The sequence below is a fragment of the Globicephala melas genome, chromosome 19, assembly GCF_963455315.2.
Source record: "Globicephala melas chromosome 19, mGloMel1.2, whole genome shotgun sequence".
NCBI classification, from domain to species: Eukaryota; Metazoa; Chordata; class Mammalia; order Artiodactyla; family Delphinidae; genus Globicephala; species Globicephala melas.
This window is the reverse complement of record NC_083332.1, coordinates 18,792,051-18,801,531: the sequence shown is the minus strand read 5'-3', so window position 1 is coordinate 18,801,531 and position 9,481 is coordinate 18,792,051. Positions and strand designations below refer to the sequence as shown.

General features: G+C 42.3%; 1 non-coding gene across 1 annotated transcript; it reads left to right on the top strand.

Moving 5' to 3' along the window:
- Positions 1-7,335: 7,335 nt before the first annotated feature.
- On the top strand, positions 7,336-7,470 carry LOC115862712 (small nucleolar RNA SNORA70). Its single transcript, XR_004043196.1, has one exon. It is a non-coding gene; the product is annotated as a small nucleolar RNA SNORA70 (small nucleolar RNA).
- The last annotated feature ends 2,011 nt before the right edge of the window (positions 7,471-9,481 follow it).

Sequence of the window (9,481 nt, the reverse complement as noted above, 5' to 3'; positions counted from 1 at the left end):
TAGATCATCTGCAAGCATAGGTGCACGTATGTGCTCACGTGCACGCGCGCACACACACATAAACACACACACGCGCTGTCAGAAGTTAGCATCTGGAATGCGGCCTCTGAAGGCCTAGGAAACGTGGCTGGGGCAGAGGAGTGGACTGTTTACGGAGCAGGTGCTCAGATCTGGGCTGTGTGAATCAGGGCCGCGAGTGGAGGCAACAGTATGGTCCTCAGCTGGGCAGAGTTGCATGGAGAGTTGGGGAGGCAGCGAGGCATGGAAGATGGTGATGGATGGATGGAAGGTGTACCCACATAATTCACCCTAGGCCCTGTCCCCTGATCTTGCACAAATACCTTCCCCTCTCTGGACTTTGCTTCTCCCATGCTTATGATGGAAACAATGGCTCAGAGGAGTTTCAGAGCTTCCTAGCTACAGTGGAATTCCATCACGCATAAAGGTCCAGACTCAGCACACGGTCAGAATCATGCTGAGTTAAAACTGTCCCTGAAAACTACTTAAAGTACAGCACACCTTCATATGTGTATATGGAGAAGACAGATTACGAGTACATATGTCAATTATGAATGCATTGCATGATGTAACTTATTTCTCTTTCACCATACATGCATATTTTAATTCATAAATATACATACATTGGGCTTCCCTGGTGGCGCAGTGGTTGGGAGTCCGCCTGCCGATGCAGGGGACACAGGTTCGTGCCCTGGTCCGGGAAGATCCCACATGTCGTGGAGCGGCTGGGCCCGTGAGCCATGGCTGCTGAGCCTGCACGCCCGGAGCCTGTGCTCCGCAACGGGAGAGGCCACAACAGTGAGAGGCCCGTGTACCGCAAAACAAAAACAAAAACAAAAACATAAGTATACATACATTGAGGAATTATGGCCAGCTGTATACTATTTCTACAAGTTGATCAGGCTCAAACCCATTACCCAGTTTTAGAGCAATCTAGCTGAAAATTTCCAGCAGAAAAGTATACTTTGTTGTCACTTCAGAAGTAGTGGACAGGCATGACAGTGCCCCTGCCCACAGGAGGAAAGCCACAAAATGCCAGCCCTAGAAGCCCCCACCTCAGCCAGGTTCTTTGGCCACCCAGTGGAGGGAGAAGTGATCTGAGGATGCAGTCACCTTTGCTTTAATAAACCCCTCTGCCCACCTCCAAGTACTCTGCAGTGGTGTCTTGGCCTCACCCCTTTCTTAGTAATGTAGCGTGGGAGGTTTGGGATCCTGTGGTACACACCACATGTCCATCAAACCCTTGCTCCCTGACTCCCCATCACCTGCATAGGGTGGATGGGCTCTGAGGACACCCTTCTCTAAAACTGGCTCTTGACATCTTCTCATCCTAACCAGCCCCCTTTGGCCAAGTCTTGTCATCCTCCCTTTACAGCTCAGCTTCTTGTTCCCTCTAGGTCTCAGGACATTCGCACCCAAAGGGCATTTCTAAAGGCCCTTGGAAGAAGCAATTCTGGGTGAAAGCCCTGACCCAAATGGGGAGCAGCTCCCTAGAGAGGTGCAGCAGATTCAAACGAACTCCAGCCCTTTCTTCAGCACAGACTCATGAGACGTCCCACATGTGTGAGATCTCCCTTGGGGTGAAGTTTCAGGACAGTTGTCCCCTTGAAGGATACAGGGCGACACTGTTGCCACAGGCAACCTTCTGGTCGACTTTGCCTCTGCTCCCCGGCCCAGGGGGGCAAGAGTGGTGGAGGGGGCCACATCCCCGGCCCTCATGAGCCACCCCCCCCCAACTGAGAAGGCACTGGAGCTCTGGCTTCCCTCTGTTATGGGCCTGCCTCTCCCTGCCAAGGTTTTAAAAGCATCTGGGCACAGGTGCCAGCCTCCAGGGCCACTAAGCGGAAACTCAGGGGAGGAAAATGAGGACGCCAACCACTTTGCCATTATGTTCTCCCAGACCATGCGTGCTCCCAGACAAATGTGTCTCCAGCATTGTCACACCACAATATTCATGCACCTCATTACTGGTTTTAATTTTGCCTGTTGCTTATTTACTGTCTACTTCCCCACTTTATTGCTCGGGTTGGAAGAGTTACTCATCTATGCCGAGAACAGAAGGTCCCCAAAGTGAGATCTCTCCAGAAGTTTCTGGCCCCACTCAGCCCTGGAAGGACAGGCTCTGGCCCAAACACACACAGAGCCAACGGTTCCTCCACACAGCTCTTCCTTTAACATCCCCACCACCCTGACTCACTGCTTTCCTGCCTCTGGAATGGGCTCTCTCTTCTTTCCATGGCCAAATCCTGCAGGGCCACCTCCTGGGCTGACAGGAGGGCTGATGATGGTGCACAGGGCCCACGGATGCAGGATGAGGACATGCCCTCGTGAGCAGGGCTCTGTCTGGGCTCCACTGTGAGGGCGAGCCACCCCTGTTCCCCCTGTGGGTGGGTCCTCAGGTCCCAGAAACCAGGGCCAGCAATGTCCTCTCCCAACTGCTTGGGGAACTGGGTATGGCAGTTCATCCCTGGAGACACCTCGGAAAAAGCAAAATCCACGTCTCCCTTGAATGAAAGAGGATGAGCAAACTGACTTCATTAATATGCTTTTTTAAATGTTGTAATTAATGCTTTTTATTTATGTTTGGAAAGCACATTATAGTATAAAGGAGCAAAACTCATCCACATACTCTGTTCATCAGAGTAAATGACCTTTTGGAGATTTTATTTTTTATCTTTTTTACCTTTATCTCAAACAAACAAACCAAGAGAAAACAAAAACAGAGTTCAGAGCATAATCATGTCATAGAATCTCTTTTTTAAAATCTTTTTTCCAAAATTATAAAGTCACCCTGTGTTCTGTGTAACCAGTGATGAAAAAAAAAAACACAATTAACAACCTGTCTCCTTCCCTCCACTCCATCCTCAGAAAATAACCAATGCTAACAGCATGTGCTATAATCCATACTGCATTTTTGTCCATAAAACATAATGGACATCGGAAAGATAAAGAAGTATTAAAGAGAGAGAGAGGAAGGGAGGAAAGAAGAAAGGTAAGAAAGAAGACAGGTATATGAGAGAGAGAGAGAAGGAGAAGGAGGAAGAGGAAGGAAGGAAGGAATGGAGGGAGAGAGGGAGGAACTGAGTTAAAAGATGAAAGGGAAATAAAAGACACGAAAAATTAAAAAGAAAATGAAAGATTTAATAAAAATAGGGTTTTACTCTCCTACCTATATCATATTTTTTGTTTTTCTATAACTTGTTTTCTTCTCAGTGAATTATCATGGTATCCCTTTGGGAAAACAGATCCATCTGTCTCTCATAACCGCATCGGATTCCATAGTTCTGACACACACAATGTATATCGAATCATTCCTCTATTAATGGACATTCAGAAGATGTCTTCTCCCCCCTTCCTTTAAAAATAATGCTTTTATTTCCATACAATAGAGCTATAAAATGGAATTGCTGGGTCAAAGGATATGCATATTTTAATTTTAATAGCTACTCTAAGATTACTTTCCCAAAAGGCTGAATGAAGCAAGTCATATTCCCACTAGCAATATATGGGCTGCCTAGATCCTTGCAGCTTTGCCAGCACTTAATGTTATCACTTGTACCTTCTTGTCAGCCTGGTGGGTAACACACAGTATTTCAATTTTACTTTAATTTTTACTTCCCAATTCCATGAGGTTGAATATGTTCTCATCAGCTTATGGACCACTGGGATTTCCTTATCTGTGAATTGCCTGTTGATAGCCCTTGACATGTTTTTAATTGGGTCTTGTCTTTAACTTGTCTTTTTTTTTAATTTGTGGATACACTTTGCATATTATGTATATTAACCAAGTGTTGTAAATATTTTTCTCAATTTATCATTTAGTCATACAATTTCCCATACCTTTCAACCCGCTTTATAAACATTTGGAATGCCTGTTTAATATGCCAGAGTGTGAATGTGAAGGTATTGATTAACCATTCCCTATATATTGTTGGAATTCAGTTCTCTCTCTCTGTCTCTCTCTCTGATATTATGAATAATGTGGGAACCTCTGTCCATATTTTATGTTATTTTTATGAGGCAAGTTAGTACATTTTAAAATTAAGAATTTCATTTTTAAAAGTAAATTTACTAAATCAAAAATATGAACATTCTAAAAACTGCTGATGAATATTGTTAAACTGCCTTCTTAATAGATGTGACAATTTACTCTTCCCCCAGGTCCAGGTTCTATCATATGCCCTTGCTGGTGGTGGGAATGACACTTCTGAAAGATCTATACGTTTGATGGCTAAAGATGGTATCATATTTATTGTTTTTATTATTATCCCTAAAATTTACTCATGAGATTGATACTTTCATATGCTCGTTTGTCATTTACCTTTACTCTCTTATGATTCAACTTTCTATATGTGGCCTAGGCATTTTTTTCTTTTGGGTATCTTAATTTTTTTAATTTATTTAGATGTGGATTGGGAGTTTGGGGTTAGCAGATGCGAACTATTACATATAGAATGGATAAACAACAAGGTCCTACTCTATAGCACAGGGAACTATATTCAATATCCTGTGATAAACCATAATGGAAAATAATATGAAAAAGAATGTATACTTATGTATAACTGAATCACTTTTCTGTACAGCAGAAATTAACACAACTTATAAATCAACTATACTTCAATACATTTTTTAAATAAATACAAAATAAATTTATGTATATGAATTCTTTTCGTAGGTAGGGTAAAAACACTTTGTTTATCATATTTGCAGAAAATATTTTCCCAGTTATGAGTTCGGTCTGTGAATTCACTTACAAGTAAAATGTTTAAATTCCAATATAGCCACATCCATTGACCCACTATGATTTCTTCCATAGTGTTAAGTCATCTCAGCCAAGAGATTATTTCAATATATACTGATGTTTTCCTCTAGTTTTCTATAGTTTGATTTTTATTTACCATTTAACTTTTCAACTCTTTTACTTATCAGGTATATGATGCGAGAATAAAATCTGCTTCCTTACCCTGTGTAGGTTTCCAACTACCCCAGCATCATTTGGGGAATAGTCCTCAAATATTAAGATCGTCTAACAAAACTGATTTAGATCTCGCTAGTCTGCTTCTTAGATTTGTATATTTATTTTTGTTCCAGTATCAAATCAATGTAAAGATTCTTATGTTATAATACATTTTATTTGGCAGAACTAGTTCCCCTTCCTCCAATTATTCTTTGGTTTTAGTTTTTTAACTGTTGCTTGCCTGTCTAATTTCTTCCAGGTATTTAATGTTACTTTAGAAACATTTTGTTTCTTATCCCCTCCTGAAAAAAAATCCTTTCCACGCTGTGATTGGGATTACATTGAACCCTAATCTAATTTAAAGGGAATTTAGATATTCAATCTCCTTGTTCAGCTGTCTTTTTGAAATTTTCCCTGGATGTTTATATTCTTGATTTTTTAAGTGGTTTTTATTATTAGGTTAAAAAATGAACTTTTGTATGTTTATTATGAATATAATACAATCCATTTCAAGTTAATTTAAGGGTCGTGATTTTTTCCATATGGATATCCAATTGTTTCATCACCATTTGTTGAGAGACTATCCTTTTCCCATAAATCATCTTTGTCCCTTTGTCAAGAATCAGTTGACCATGCAGGGATGGGTCTATACCTGGATACATTATTCTGTTTCATTAATCTATATGGCTATTCCTATGCCGATTACACTGTTATGATCACTGATGCTTTCTATTAAGTCTTGAAATCAGATGTTGTGAGACTTCCACACTTGTTCTTCATAAAACAGTTTTGGCTATTCTATTCCTTGTGCTTTTACAAAGTAAAGAACTACCTTAGAATCACCTTGTCTGTTTCTATTCATCAAAAAAACATGCTAAGATTTTAACTGGGATTGTATTGAATCTGTAGCTCAGTTAGGGGAAAACTGACATCTTAACAATAATGAGTCCATGAAGATGGTATATCTCTCTTTTTTATTAGGTCTTCTTTAATTTTTCTCAGCAATGTTTTGTAGTTTTTCTGTTTATTGGTCTTGTACATATCTTTATAAATTTATCTTTATGTACATTTGGTATTATTAATACAACTATAGATGGTATTTTAAAATTTCACCTTACCAATTATCTGTTGTTAATATAAAAGATACAGTTGATATTTTGTGTATTCATATTGTACCTTGGAACTTGTTAAACTCAGTCATTATCTCTAGTAGCTTCTTTGTAGATTCCTTAGACCTTTCTATCTAGAAAATTGTGTCATCTGCAAATAAAGGCAGTTTTACTTCTTCATTACCCATATGTGTATGAAGAGACACTACACCACCAAAATTTTATAGAAGCTGATTTGTAAAAGGCAGAATAAAAGATCCACTTATGTAAATTATGACCTGGTCTTGGGGACTTACTCAAAATAGTGATGTCCCCTCCACTGCTTTTTGCTCCTTAGAGAAAATTAAAGTCTGTGTCCACTGAGAATAGAAGCAATGGGTCAGATGAAGAAGCTGGGTCTAGGAATTTATCTGGTGAATTGAAACTGTATAGACTTATTCAGAATGTTCAGACTAAAATATATGTATATTTAAAAACTTCTTAATTTATCTGCATTTATGCTTCATCAGAGTCCTGTTCTGGTGTACCTGCTTTGAGACTGATGCAGGTAATTCATGTTCTATGCCTTTGCTCATAGTAGGCATCAAAAAAAAAAATTTGCATGTGGAACCTCGTTAGGACTTTTTCTGTCACAGAAAACTTACCCCGACTGACATAGAAAAACAAAACTTGGCAAGTTATTGTATTTGCTCAGGTAACTGATAAATTCAGGGCTGCATTTTCAGGCCTGGCTGGATCTTTCTCTGACTCTTGGCTTTATTCATGAGCACCCTCTTCCCACATCCTTGCAAGATGGCCTTCAGCAACTCTAAGCTTGTCTTCCAGGAGCTCAGTAGGCCCGTGGAAAGGGAGCTCAGCTTCTGCACTAGTTACAACAGAAGTCCTGGGTTTGAGTCTCACTGGCCCAGCTGGCATCCTTGGCCCAGCTGGCATCCTTGAACCCCCACCTGTGAGCCAGGGAGATGGGCTTAGCTTCACCCAAACTACAGGGATAATCAAGAGGTCATTAGCAAACACACTGTAGGACTCCATTTGTATGACATTCTAGGGGAAAAACAAAAGGGATAAGAGTAAGGAGAGGGGTTGACTAGAAGAGGATGGGGACATTTTATGCAGTGATATAAATATTCTTTATCTTAATTGCACTGGTGGTTACACAACTTCATACATTTGTCAAAAGCTGCAGAATTGTTCACCTAAAAAGGTGAATTTTGCTGTATGTAAAGTACACTCAATAAACATGAATTTTCTTTGCAGCCACTTAAGCCGAAGGTACTCTTTTCCCCGTGGGGAATCGGTGTACAAAGGCTGCAAACAGCAGCCTCCTCGGTAGTGCATGCAGCCTGTGGCCTGTACGGGTTGCCCTAAGGGACCTTGCACATAGCCCTTTCCAGTGGACATTCATGACTGGCATGCTGTCCCCAATCTAAGCTCCAGACAGGTATGCGAGGTGCCTTTGGAAAGCCCCAGGGCGCAGTGGTCAGGGTCCACATTGGCCAAGTCATAATGTCCAGCTGCACGAAGTTGCAGAACAAGGAGCATATGATTGAGGCCCTAGGCAAGGTCGAGTTCAAGTTCCCTGCTTGTGTGTGCCTTAGAATTCTTGGCCTGGGGGTACATGGTGGGTGGATGAAGGACCTGAGATGGAGAATGGAAAAGATTGCTGGGACTGTTTATAAAAGAAATTAGTTAATGCTTGGCAATAGCATCCCATCACAGTAAGATTATGTGAGTTTCTAAAGTCTCAGGATGAGCAAGTGGAGGAATCTGGACCTGGACTTAGGACTCCTGACACGGAGCTAGGAGTCTGTGGGCTGGCCACATCTTCAGCATCTTATGCTTGTCTCCCTTGTCCCCCTGGCAAACCCTCCAGGGAAAGCAGTGCTGACCCCCTCTGTGCTATCAAAAACTGAGGAAGGCTGCTCCTTGCCTGGGTGGATGTGCTCTCTCACGAGCTCAAGCATGGGGTCTTGGGGCCTTGAGTGGAGTGTTGAGCCAGCTCCACTGCATAGGTTGCCACCATCAGACACCTCCTGGTCCAGGGAAACTGACAGGCCTCACAATACTGCACCCTGGGCCCAACGAGAGTGAGTGACAGCCCTTCTCTGATGGGTGATTAATCCTGCAGTAGGTGGTACTCACTCCTGGCTCTGCCACTCACCCTTTCTCCAGTACCACCGTTGACTGACAGTGCATGTCATCCTGATCTTACACATCATTGGGTATAATTGCCAGGGGCTTATTAATTATTATCAATAATGCCTTGTGTGTGCATGGGGGTATGCTTTTCGCCCCAACTCACTCATCACAACAAAGGTTGCACCTGTGGGGTGGCTACCAAAAGCCTGGAATCTGGGGCTTGGCAGTGAGCTTTGGGGCCAGATTGTCAAAAGGCTGAGGTCATTTTCCATGCTGTGGCTCTCTGCAGTCATGGGGTCTGGCACAGTGACAGGTTTGGGAGGTCTGCTTTTTAAAGGCCCCATGCAGAGGCAGGTGCACTTGTCCCCAGGGGCCTCAAGGCAGCCCAGACTCTCCTTCCTACACATGACCAGCCCAGAGCCAGACACAAGGTAGTGGGGACTCTTCAACAACTTGCACCTGGAAAGTGGAGATTCAAAACATTAAATCTGGGGCTTCCCTGGTGGCGCAGTGGTTGAGAGTCCGCCTGCCGATGCAGGGGACACGGGTTCGTGCCCAGATCCGGGAAGATCCCACATGCCACAGAGTGGCTGGGCCTGTGAGCCATGGCTGCTGAGCCTGCGTGTCCGGAGCCTGTGCTCTGCAACTGGAGAGGCCACAACAGTGAAGGCCCACGAACCGCAAAAAAAAAAAAAAAAAATTAAATCTGGGGGCTCCTAGGGATTCTCTAGTCCAAACCTTAATCTTCCTATATGAGGGATTAAGACTCAGAGAAGATTCTGCAGACTTGTGACTGCCAAGGGGGAGGGGCGTGGGGGAGGGATGAAGTGGGAGTTTGGAGTTAGCAGATGTAAACTATTATATATAGAATGGATAAACAACAAGGTCCTACTGTATAGCACAAGGAAGTATATCCAGTATCCTGTGATAAACCATAATGGAAAATAATATAAGAAAGAATGTGTATATATATATATATAAAACTGAATCACTCTTCTGTACAGCAGAAATTAACACAACATTGGAACTCAACTACACTTCAGTTAAAAAAAAAGACTCAGGGAAATGAACGAGCTCAAGATCACCAAGTCAGTTAGTGATGCGGTCAAGGCTAATGGCTTGTTTTGTTCTTTTCTACTTAACTAGGGTTTGAGAATCTCTCAGAAGTACTCATTATATTTAAAATTTGAGGTAGGGATTGTTTTCTTTTGTTGTTGTTGTATTTCTTGGTTTTTACTTTATTTTCCAAAAATGGCCC